The sequence below is a fragment of the Bubalus kerabau genome, chromosome 23 (assembly GCF_029407905.1).
Source record: "Bubalus kerabau isolate K-KA32 ecotype Philippines breed swamp buffalo chromosome 23, PCC_UOA_SB_1v2, whole genome shotgun sequence".
Taxonomy (NCBI): Eukaryota; Metazoa; Chordata; class Mammalia; order Artiodactyla; family Bovidae; genus Bubalus; species Bubalus kerabau.
Window position 1 is genome coordinate 21,044,357 of NC_073646.1, and position 13,266 is coordinate 21,057,622.

Sequence of the window (13,266 nt, forward strand, 5' to 3'; positions counted from 1 at the left end):
TTGATAGCAGAAAAGGAGAGTGGAAAGGAGGCCAACTTTGCTTTAGTTTTCAGATGTGGAAAAGCCCCAGTGTGATAGGTTTGGAGGTGACAGGATGATTTCTGTGGACCCCTTTACCTATAGAGCTGAATTTACAAATTATTTAGCAAGGAAAGCTAAGCTAAGAAAATAAGCTAAGAGAATGAAGAAAAAGATACCAGACAGCAATATTTTAGAATGTAATAAGCTGCAGGTACATATTTTTCTTTTAAAAGTAGGTCATTGTGAGATAAAATTAGGTGCAAACATTTTTCCATAAGCAAAGGTTCTTATTATAAGATAAAATTAAATATATTTATCGTCTCTTTGCCTCCACTAGAACATAAACTTTGTTGAAAGTAAGAATCATTGTTGATTTATTTACTCTACATTGTAAGAACCTAAATCAATAAGTGAGCAATAAATATTTGAGTGAATGAAATTATAAGCAGAGCTTCGGTATTATTTTTCTACCAGAGATTCATTTAAAAATGTTGTTAAGGCTGGAACTGACATTCTGAAAGCATAAAAAGGCCAACTGGCCACTCTGTTGCTGTTTAGTCACTAAGTCATGTCTGACTCTTTGCAACCCCATAAACTGCAGCATGCCAGGCTTCTCTGTCCATCACTATCTCCCAGAGTTTGCTCAAACTCATGCCCATTGAGTCAGTGATGCCATCCAACCGTCTCATCTTCTGTCGTCCCCTTCTCCTCCTGCCCTCAGTCTTTCCCAGCAGCAGGGTCTTTTCTACTGAGTCAGCTCTTTGCATCAGGTGGCCAGAGTACTGGAGCTTCAGCTTCAGCATCAGTCCTAATGAATATTCAGGGTTGATTTCCTTTAGGATTTACTGGTTTGATCTCCTTCTCAAGAGTCTTCTCCAGCACTACAATTTGAAAGCATCAGTTCTTCAGCACTCAGCCTTCTTTATTGTCCAACTCTCACATCCGTACATGACTACTGGAAAAACCATAGCTTTGACTATACAGACTGCTGTCGGCAAAGTGATATCTCTGTTTTTAATACACTGTCTAGGTTTCCCTAGTAGCTCAGTTGGTAAAGAATCTGCCTCCAATGCAGGAGACCCAGATTCGATCCCTGGGTCGGGAAGATCCTCTGGAGAAGGAAATGGCAACCCACTCCAGTATTCTTGCCTGGAGAATTCCATGGACAGAGAGGAGCCTGGTGGGCTATAGTCCATGGGGTGGCAAAGAGTCGGACATGACTGTGTGAATAATTTTCACTTTCAGGTTTGTCATAGCTTTCCCTCCAAGGAGAAAGTGTCTTTTAATTTCAAGGCTGCAGTCACTGTCTGCAGTCACCGTCAGCCTTCTTTGGAGTCCAGGAAAATAAAAATTTATCTTTGTTTCAACTTTTTCCCCTTCAAAAATTTGCCATGAAGTGATAGGACCAGATGTCATGATCTTAGTTTTTTGAATGCTGAGTTTTAAGCCAGCTTTTTCCCTCTCTTTCATTTTCATCAAGAGGCTCTTTCCTCCTTACTTTCTGCCATTAGAGTGCTATCACCTGCATATCTGAGGTTGTTGATATTTCTTCCAGCAACCTTGTTTCCAGCTTGTGATTCATCCAGCTTGGTATTTCGAATGATGAACTCTGCATATATGTTAAATAAGCAGGGTGACAATATAGTCTTGACGTGCTCCTTTCCCAATTTTGGAGCAGTCCATTGTTCCAAATCTGGTTCTAATTGTTGTTTCTTGTCCTGCATACAGGTTTCTCAGGAGACAGGTAAGGTGGTTTGATATTCCCATCTCTTTAAGAATTTTCCAGTTTGTTGTGATCCACACAAAGGCTTTAGCATAATAAATGAAGGAAGAGTAGATATTTTTCTGGAATTCCTTTGCTTTCCCTTGGCAATTTGATCTCTGGTTCCTCTGCCTTTTCTAAATCCAGCTTGAACATCTGAAGTTCTTGGCTCACATACTGTTGAAGCCTAGCTTGAAGGATTTTGAGCATTACCTTGCTAGCATGTGAAATGAGCCCAGTTGTATGGTAGTTTGAACATCCTTTGGAATTGCCCTTCCTTGGAGTTGGAATGAAAACTGATCTTTTCCAGTCCTGTGGCCACTGCTGAGTTTTCCAAATTTGCTGGCATATTGAGGGCAGCAGTTTAAAAGCATCATCAATTAGGATTTGAAATAGTTCACCTAGAATTCCATAATGTCCACCAGCTTTGTTCATGGTAATGCTTCCTACAGGCCCATTTGACTTCACATTCGAGGATATCTGGACTCTAGATGAATGACCACACCATTGTGGTTATCCGGGTCATTAAAACCTTTTTTGTATAGTTCTGTGTATTCTTGCCACCTCTTCTTAATCTCTTCCTCGTCTATTAGGTCCTTACTGTTTCCATCCTTTATGGTGCTATCCTTGCATGAAATATTCCCTTGGAATCTTCAATTTTCTTGAAGAGATCTCTTTTTTTCCCCCATTCTATTGTTCCCCTCTATTTCTTTGTATTGGCTTAAGAAGCCCTTCTTACCTCTCCTTGCTATTGATAAGTTCATCCGTATCCCAGTAGAGGGTATGCAATGTGAAGGAGGAAAAGAAATTCTCTAAATCATGGGCTTCTCTCCCAGATTAGAATAACATCTTAAAAGAAAGAGGAAATCTTAAGAAAAGAGCAGGAAGATCAGGGAAATTTTTGAAGAGCATCAAGTGATTCAGTGAAGTGATATGGAAATGAAAATGGTTGCAGCTTCAGTAATAATGGTGTCAGCCTTGAAAGCACTGGGGGTTAGACTACACCATGGTATTTATCAAACTACCTTAGTCATTTGAATGTTCATTCTGCTGCCTTGCCTTGAACTTCCAGCCTACGGCTCTCCCTGTAATGCTGTCAGCACACTCACTGGAGGCTTTGCGCCTGCAGATTATCACAGACGTTCTCTACTCCTCTCACCCTGGAAAAAAAGAGAAAAAGACAATTCTGTCTTTAAGATCAGAAATCTCCCAGAGAGAACCCATATCAGCTGGAATCTAATTTCTTGATATTCCTGAAACTGGAATCTGCTATAACTAGAGAATGCAGAAGGACAATGGGCTCCTATTGTTAAGCACTCAGATAAAAAACACACAGGTGCCTCAGCCAAACAGAAACCAGTCTTTTCATGAAACACTGGGCTTTGAGCACATACGATATAATTCCTTGACTAGCAGTTCATGATCATGGTTCTGTGGTTTTTTGTTCACTAAAGGTCTTGATTAGGCCACTTCCTTTCTTTTTCTCTGTGTTTAAGAAGTGTGTGATTTAGGCTTTGACAAAGTGGAACTTGGTCTTCCCTGGTGGCCTCAGTAGTAAAGAATCTGCCAAGGCAGAAGATGCAAGTTCAATTCCTGGTTCTGGAAGATTCCCCTGGTGAAGCAAATGGCAACCCACTCCAATATTCTTGCTTGGGAAATCTTACGGATAGAGGAGCCTGGCTGGCTATAGTCCATGGAGTTGAAAAGAGGCAGACATGACTTAGTGACTGAACAACAACAATACTAACAACATGGAACCTGATTTTCCCTTACTTTTTGGCATCTTGCACCCACTGTTGACCCAGTCCCCCGATCTGGTCTGTCTTGTGGTTCCAGTCAGTGAGTAGTCAAAGGTGGGGAGAGAAGCATCATGTTTCTATATATCTACATCAAGTTCAAAAGTATCGTCATGACCTTGTCTTCTCATTCTCGAAATCTGTGATCAGTCTTTCAAACCTCCTGTGTCTTTCTTAGTAATGACCAATTAGAAATTACTGAATCCCATCCCTATAGTGGTCGGAGGCCAAATTATGGTAATTTGGACATACGTGCCAATGGTAAAGATACAATTTTCAGGCCAGTTTAGCTGCAAGTGACAGAAACTCAGTGGAAGTAAGCTCAAATGAAAAAGGAACTTACCAGCTCATATAACTGAAAAGTCAGACAGAGCTGGGCTTTGTGTAAGTAGTACTCAAATGATGTTAGGAATCTGTTTCTCTGCCCGTGACTTTCCCTCTGTGTTGAGTGCAAACTTTTACCACGTGGCAGCAAGGTAACCTCAGGTTTACATGGGCTTACATACTCAGATCCTAGAGGAAACATTTGTCCCAGTAGCACAGCAGAAGCTCCGAGCTGAACCCTGAAAGGCTTTGCATGAGTCACATGTGCATTCCTGAGTCAGTAGCTATAGCCCGACTCCGACCAGGTCTCGGTGTATGCCTGACACTGGGGTGGGAGCAGGGTAGTCAACGTCCAATGAATCTTCAGGACTGAAACAGGCTTACTGTGGAAGAGGGCAGAAGATTTTTCTTAAAGGAATAAATGCTAGGAAGACAAAACACCATGTGCACCTAGAAATGAAGATTTCCATTGATAGTCTGGGTGGAGCAGAAATGTAACTGCATCCTGACAGCATTATGGGCTCCTCTGTTACTTCTAGAGGCTACAGTCAGCATGTGTTGGGAAGCCCAGTTGATGGCCCACGTCTTTGTGATTGTCTCAGAGCCCAGGAAGTAACAGCAGAGGAGCAAAGAATAGGAAAGTCATAGTCATCAATTCTTGGATTGAGTAGGACTCAAGGTGAAGAGTGGTTTTGTGAAGCAGTAATTGGAAGCAAACACAATCCAGTCCAGAGCACCCAAGACTTTCCTGCCTGTGGCCTTTAGAGGTGGAGGTAGCAATGCTTGGATATTTTCCCATGATTCTACTCAGAGGTCTTCTAGTTAATATCTACTTATCCTTCAGGACTCAGCTCAAATCCCACTTCCCTGGGAGAACCTTCTCCAGACTCTACCTGAAAACGCTCTATGAGCTCCTATCTAATACTCTGCTTTTTTCCATCTTGGCATTTTTTCTTCATTTGTAATCATGGGTAAGTCACTCTTATTTATGATGACTTGATTAAGGTCTATCTACAGAACTGGGAGGTGGGCTCCATGAAGTAGAAACTCAGTTTTGTCACCATTGGATAACCAGTCCTGAACCCAGTGCCTAGCACATTAATAATCACACAATACCTATTTTTTAAATGAGTGAATGATACATAGGTTCTGGTAATATCAATAGGTTCTGGTAATATCAACTGATTCTGGTATGAAATATAACAAACCACCTCCTTTTCTTGTACCATATAGTTTGACCCTTCCACTTATCTCAATTGGCTGAATTAATGAGGTGCTGTTTTAGATAGCCCAAGTAACCAAAGAGAAGCTGCAAACCGTATAATCAGCCCCCAAATAACCAGGAGGCCTCTTTTGCTGTGTATGATTTAAATGAAAAAGTATGATCTACTAAATATAATAGGCATATTGGGCTTAATGAATGATGAGAACCATAGGCATCCTGGGCTTAATGAGGTTCTTGGCAGAAAAAGTTGTGTCATTTCTTAATATTATTATTAAGCCTGGTTTCCTCTCATAATCTCAAATTGTGTAGAATGGAAGTCAGTTTAGTAATAAAAATGAATGCCCAGCTCCTGCCTCTTTGAAACTCTCTGGATGGTGATTTCAAGACTAAAGTGTTATGAGTATGTAGATACATGTATACATTGTACCACCTCCACCTCTGTCCTCCTGCACCCAGTGTGGGGTCCTTCACTGTGGCCACAGCACTTCTCCCCAGGCATTGCGATCAAAGGAGTACGTATCAGCCTCCCCTGGTATAACCAACTGGAAGGTAGGGATTATTTACTTATTCAGTTATTTGAAAGAATCAAAATTATTTGATAAAATTACATTTACTTTTTAAATGGACTCAATAGATATCAAAACTTCTCTGAAACTTCTTGTTGTATAGCTTTGAGTTAAAAAGAAAAGAAGCCACTGGAGAAACTAACTGTGTTTCAATATTTTTTTCCCTCTCAGTACAATCTTAGATCTTCATGAGGCCATGTTTAATTTGATTTGCCTGGTCCCACTGGGCATTGCAGCAATTCAGATCCTGGTTTGGAGCCCATTCTCCATCAGGAAGAAGACAGACTACACAGGGGCCTTCTAAGGGTGACACCAGCCATTACAAGAGTCAAATGAACTTCAGTTGCTTGTTTTCATAGAGTTACATTGTGCCAGAGGGCAAAACTGTTCTTTATAACCTCTGATTTGTTTAGAAAAAAAAATAAAACAAACAAACAAAAAGTCTATCAAATGTAGACGTTTTTGACTCCATAATAAGAATGTTAAATATGGGGACTTCCCTGGTGGTCCATTGGCTAAGACCCTGTGCTCCCAATGCAGGGGGCCTGGGTTCGATCCCTGGTCAGGGAAGTAGATTCTATGTCCTGCAACTTAAGATTCCACATGCCACAACTAAAAAATTTTGCATGCCACAACTAAGACCCAGCATAGCCAAATAAGTAAATAAATATTTTTTAAAAGAACGTTAAATATAAATTAAGTTGGCCGGTTCCAAGTGGTCTCACTGCCTGAACACAACCTTTCACTCCTTACCCCTGAATTGCTATAGGAGTTGCTTTGGGTTTCCCAGAACTTACCTGACTATGTGTGCCACTTTCTTTTATTTTTTTTTTAAAGCCCCATATTGCTTATTTGACTGATTTTATTAGTGATACATGCCCCCCCTTTTCATTAAGTAATACTTTATCACCATTGTCTGTAGATTCCCTGTGATTAATAGTCATCAGATTTGGGAAACTCAGGGACCAGGATTAGAGGACTCATATAGTCCAGATTTCTGTGGTTCACTGTCTTGGTTGCAGAGCTTTTGGTTGTGAAGAGGCAGGAATTCAGCTGTCTTAAAGAGAGGTTTCCGGTAAGGATGCAGTAGATAAATTCATGGGCATCTGGGACAGGAAATAAAACAGGACTAGAGGGGAGAGTCAGGGTGCCTTTGATTGTTTCTGTCACCTTCAGTCTTTTCTCTCTCATTGTCTCTCTGTCTTCTCTTCTCTCTCTCAACTGGCTGAGAACCAGAAATTTCAGTTCAGCCACCCACCTTCATCTAACTGACTCGAACTCTGTGTGCCTGTCTAGATTCTCTCATCCAGGAGATAAGTGGCCCAGCATGAGATACTGGGACACACTGATGTGACAGAAATGCCTAACGATTGGCTCTATGGGAAAAAAGGAAGCATATATACATATGTCATTTTATTATAAATTTTACTGATAAAAATCTGTACAGTGTATGACTTACTAATCATAATAAAACATGGCTTCTTTTTTGGAAATTCCATATACCTATAATTTCAGCATGACTTGCTATTTCTTTTTCCTAATTTTTTGGCCACAGGGTGAGTCATGCAGGATCTCGGTTCCCTCACCAGGGATTGAACCTGTACTCCTTGCAGTGGAAGAACTGAGGCTTAACCACTGCACTGTTAGGGAAGTCCCATAACTTGCTATTTCTTTCAAATTCCATATTCCATTAGAAGTTTCTATAATTGGCAACAAAAATCATGAAATCAAAACTATGGATAAATGCTTGATTATCATTCAATTCCAAAAAAAGTCACCCATGTCATTAATCAAGGAGTGCAGTTCCAACCTAAATATTGTTTTATATTTTGTTTATGTTAATGAGTAGATAAACAATGAAGACACACTTCAGAACTGCACTCAGTCAGCCATAATGGGAGCAATCTCTTTGATTAATTGATAGGTTTTGAGTACTGGAAAGAATAGTTCTGAATTTCTTATATTTTTCACAGTGTACCAGCTACAGACATGACAGTTTTGAGTTTAATCTGCATTCTTTTGGGTTAATCTGCACTATTAACATTTTATTGCTTCCTTAAATCTAGTCAGGGGTCGGCAAACGATCACTACTGGGTCAAATCCAACCTTTGGCCCATTTTTGTACAGTAACAGGCTTCCCCAGTGCTGCAGTGGTAAAGAATCTTCCTGCTAATGCAGGAGACAAAAGAGATGTGGGTTTGATCTCTGGATCAGGAAGATCCCCTGGAGTAGGAAAATGGTATCCTACTCCAGTATTCTTGCCTGGAAAAATTCCATCAGCAGAGGAGCCTGGCAGGCTATAGCCCATGGGGTTGCAAAGAGTTGGACATGACTGAGCACGCATGCATGCATGAGATCTAAGCATAATTTTTACATTTTAAAGGCTTATAATTAAAACTATGCAACAGAAACTGCATGTGGTTGCAAAGCTTAAAATACTCTTTGGCTCTTCACCGAAAAAGTTTGCTGACCCCTGGATTAGACAATCAACAAAACAAAGCAGAAGTTTACACTAATTTTCATGGTGTTAATACATCTAACATGGCTAATTTCAAGCTACAAATGTAATATCAGTGAACACAGATTTGAGAAGTGCTAAGTAGCATACCATTGTAAAATTAGAAAGCAAAACAAAAATCATAATTCCATATACACATGTCATATCACATATACACATTCTATCACATATAGAATAGACATTAATAACATTACAGAGAGACTTCCTTGGTGGTCCAGTGGTTAAGACTCCATGCTTCCACTCAGGGAGTGTGGGTTCAGTCCCTAGCTGGGGAACTAAGATCTCACATGCTGCAAGGTATGGCGAAAAAAATAAAGAATAAAAATAAAAAATGAATAGTGTTTTGAGCTATCACCTCTGTTTTTAATATGATGTGTATATATATATACACACACACACATATGTATATACATTTAATATAATGTATATATATGATTATATACATATATATATAAAATCACTGCAGATGGTGACTGCAGCCATGAAATTAAAAGATGCTTGCTCCTTGGAAGGAAAGCTATGACAAACCTAGACATCTTATTAAACAGCAGAGACATTACTTTGCCATCCAAGGTCCATATCGTCAAAGCTACGGTTTTTTCCAGTAGTCATGTATGGATGTGAAGGTTGGACCATAAAGAAGGCTGAGTGCTGAAGAATTGATGTTTTCTAATTGTGGTGCTGGAGAAGACTCTTGAGAGTCCCTTGGACTGCAAGGAGATCAGTCAATCCTAAAGGAAATCAACCCTGAATATTCATTGGAAGGACTGATGCTGAAGCTGAAGCTCCAGTACTTTGGTCACCTGATGCCAAGAGCCGACTCATTGGAAAAGACCCTGCTGCTGGGAAAGATTGAGGGCAGGAGGAGAAGGGGGCAACAGAAGATGAGATGGTTGGATGGCATCATCTACTCAATGAACATGGGTTTGAGCAAGCTCTGGGAGGTAGTGAAGGACAGGGAAACCTGGCATGCTACAGTCCATGGGGTCACAAAGAGACGGACACAGTTGAGCTACTGAACATCAATATGTATATATGGACTTCCCTGTTGGCTCAGCCAGTAAAGAATCTGTCTGCAATGCAGGAGACCAGAGTTTGATCCCTGGGTTGACAAGATCCTCTGGAGAAGGATATGGCTACCCATTCTACTATTCTTGCCTGGAGAATTCCATGGACAGAGGAGCCCGGGAGGCTACAGTCCATGGGGTTGCAAAGAGTTGGACATGTCTGAGTGACTAAGCATGCATCCATGCATAAGTTTATATATAATTTTAAAATAATGGCCATTTAAAAATCTAGCTTGAGAATTCCTGAAAAGTTAGCCATGGCTCTCACCAGCTAGCTTACCACTGGGTGTACTTCACAAAAGTACTGTCTGTGTTGCTGCTACTTGGTCTGTGGGTGGGCATGTTCAATAAGAAGTGTAAGGGGTGTAGGTGGAATAGACCTGATTCATATTCTGAGTTCTCTGATTCAAGCCAGGCCTTTGCAGTAAGAGAGTGCAAAATGGTACAGTTCCTGAATTTGTTTTCTTTTTGCTTTCCCTGAAATCAGCAAAGTTCTATCAGGGCCTGGAGACGGGGAAGGCCAGAGATGGTGATGTTGATGGCATTATCTTCCAGCAAGGTCTGTTACTCATAAATTCACACACTTAATCTTAAAAGGGAAGCTAAAGATTGTGAAGAAATTTGTATTTGTGTAAACTGTAATGTGCTGCATATCCTGTGAGGAGAGAATCAGTGAACTTGAAGATACATCAATGGAAATTAGAGGCATACCTCAGTCTACTGTGCTTCACTTTACTGCACTCCACAGACACTGCTCTTTTTATAAATTGAAGTTTTGTGGCAACCCTGAGACAAGCAAGTCTATCAGCATCATTTTCCCAGAAGCATTTTCTCACTTCTTGGTAATTCTTACAATATTTCTAAAATTTTCATTATTATATTTGTTATAGTGATCTGTGATCTGTGATCTCTGATGTTACTATGCAAAAAGATTACAATTCTCTGAAGCCTCAGATAATGGTCAGCATTTTTTAAGCAACAAAGTGTTTTAAAATTATGTACACAGGGTTTTTTAAAAATTTGTATTGGAGTATAGTTGACTTACAGAGGAGGGCATGGCAACCCAGTCCAGTATTCTTGTCTGGAGAATCCCATGGACAGAGGATCCTGGGGGGCTATAGTAGATAGGGCCGCAAACAGTCAGACACGACCGAAGTGACTTAGCATGCATGCATATAGTTGATTTACAATGTTGAGTTAGTTTCAGGTGTACAGTGAAGTGAATCAGTTATATATATCCACTCTTGTTTAGATTCTTTTCCCATATAGGTCATTACAGAGTATTGAGTAGAGTTCTCTCTGTAATACAGTGGGTTCTTATTAGCTATCTATTTTATATATAGTAGTGTGTACATTTGGAGAAGGCAATGGCACCCCACTCCAGTACTCTTGCCTGGAAAATCCCATGGACGGAGGGGCCTGGTGGGCTGCAGTCCATGGGGTCGCTAAGAGTCGGACACGACTGAGCGACTTCACTTTATTTTTTCTCTTTCATGCATTGGAGAAGGAAATGGCAACCCACTCCAGTGTTCTTGCCTGGAGAATCCCAGGGACGGGGGAGCCTGGTGGGCTGCTGTCTATGGGGTCGCGCAGAGTCAGACACGACTGAAGCGACTTAGCAGCAGCAGCAGCAGCAGCAGCAGGGTGTACATTGAGTTTCTGACATAATGTTATTGCACATTGACTACAGTATAGTACGCTTCCCTGGTAGTTCGACAGTAAAGAATCTGCCTGCAATGCAGGAGACCTCGGTTCAATCCCTGGGTTGGGAAGATGCCCTGAAGAAAGAAATGGCAACCACTCCAGTATTCTTGTTTAGAGAATTCCATGGACAGAGGAGCCTGGAAGGCTTCAGGCCACTGGGTCACCAAGAGTCAGACATGACTGAGTGATTAACACTTTCACTTTCACATAGTGTAGACACAACTTCTAGATTCACTGGGGAACCAAAAAATTCATGTGATATTCACATTATTATGGTGATCTGGAACTAAATCACAAGATCGCCAAGATATACCTATATTCAAGCTGAAACACACACACAGAAAGAGGAGACAGAGAAAATAGAATACCCCAGATATTTGGGACAATATGAAGCAGTCAAACATACATTTGAATGAAATGCCAAAGAAAAGAAGAAGAAAAAGAGACCAGGTCACAAGAAATATTTAAAGAAACAATAATCAAGAGTTTGTTCTTTGTTTGTTTGTTGTTTTTACATAATAAAAGACAGCAAACCAAGAAACTCAAGATCCAAGTAGCTCAGAGAACCAGGATAAATAAAATACCAGGATAAGTATACAAACAAACTTATAAGGCAAAACCATATCATATGATGGACACATCAATATGAGGGACACATCATATTCAAACTGATAAAAACCAAAGATAGATAAGGATGAATTATTGAAGGCAGCTAGAGAAATAAGACATGTTACATACAGAGGAACAAAAATCAGAATTAATAACAGCACACTGTAAGTCAGAAACTATTTAAGGCTTAAGACAATGGAATGACATCTTGAAAATTTTGAAAGAAAAAAATCTGTTAACCCAGAATTTTATACACAGTGTAAATGTCTTTAAAAGTTAAGGTGAAATAAAGACTTTTCAGACAAACAAAAGCTGAGAGAATTCAGTACCAACAGACCTGCATTATATGAAATGCTCAAGAAAGTTACCAGGTAGAATCCTGGATCTTAACTAAGAAATGAAAATCTCTGAAAGTGATTAAAATGAAGATAAGTATAAAAGACATTTTTTTCTTATTTTCAATCACTTTAAAAGGTAAGTGAGGATCCCTCATACATTTACATACCACTGTAAAGTGGTAATACCAGTCTGGAATACAGTTTTGCGGTTTCTTATTAAAACTAAACATGCAATTATCACGCAAACCAGCAATTGCACTCTTGCACATTTATCCCAGAGAAACAAAAACCTTATGTTTAGACAATAACCTGTGAATGACTATTCATAGCAGCTTTATTCACAATAGCTCAAAACTGAACAGCTCTGATGTCCTCCAACAGGAAAATAGTTAAATACACTGTGATACACATAACCCATCCAATACTATTCTACAGTAAAAATGGTACAACTTGGATGACTCTCCAGGGAATTAAACTGAGTGAAAAAAGCCAGTCACAAAATGTTGCATACTGTATGACTAGTTTATGTAACAGTTTTTAAAATAACAGAATCTTAGAAATGGAGAACAGATTTATAGTCTTTGGGGGTTTGGGACAGGGTGAGGAGGTAGAGAAATCGGTGTGGTTACGAAAGGATAACGTGAGCAATCTTTGTGGTGATGAAACTGCTCTGAATCTTGACTGTGGTGGCGAATACATAAAGCTACATGTGGCAAAATTGTATGGAACTAAACACACACACAGACATACAGGTAAGACTGGAAATCAGAATAAGATCAGTAGATTGTATTACTATCAGTGTCGATTCTGGTTGTGATATTATACTACAGCTTGAAAGATGTTACCATTAGAGTAAACAGGGTTAAGGGACACGAATCTCTCTGTATCATTTCTTACCGCAGCATGTGAATCTACAATTACTTCAATAAAATTTTCAATAAAAGATGATTGACCATCTGAAGTAAAAGAGCAGTACTGTATATAATGTATTATAGAGTTACAGAATATGCAAAAATAAAATGTAGGACAAAAATACCCTAGAATATGGGAGGAATGGGGTGTCATAAGATTCTTACGCTAGGTGGGAAGAGATACAATATTTTAAGGTAGAGTCTAATTAAAGATTTTAATTCTAAACTCTAGGGCAATTATTAAATACATATTTTTAAAGTGAGGCACAAATAAAAACCAGTAGTGGAGATACAATAATAAGAATTACTCAACTTAAGAGCATGCAGAAAAAGAGGAAAATGCACACAACAGTTGAAAGATATACCACGTTCATAGCTTAGAAGAATTAATATTGTTAAAATGACCAAACCAAAGTTATCAAGAT

At 39.6% G+C, this 13,266-nt stretch overlaps 1 long non-coding RNA gene across 2 annotated transcripts in view; it reads right to left on the bottom strand.

The window, feature by feature from the left end:
* Window positions 1-262: 262 nt before the first annotated feature.
* LOC129637256 (uncharacterized) overlaps window positions 263-13,266 on the bottom strand; it is a 29,163-nt gene continuing 16,159 nt past the window's right edge. For both annotated transcript variants that reach the window (XR_008707403.1, XR_008707402.1), the window contains exon 4: window positions 263-2,943. This is a non-coding gene — a long non-coding RNA (uncharacterized LOC129637256). The remainder of the gene's footprint in view (window positions 2,944-13,266) is intronic.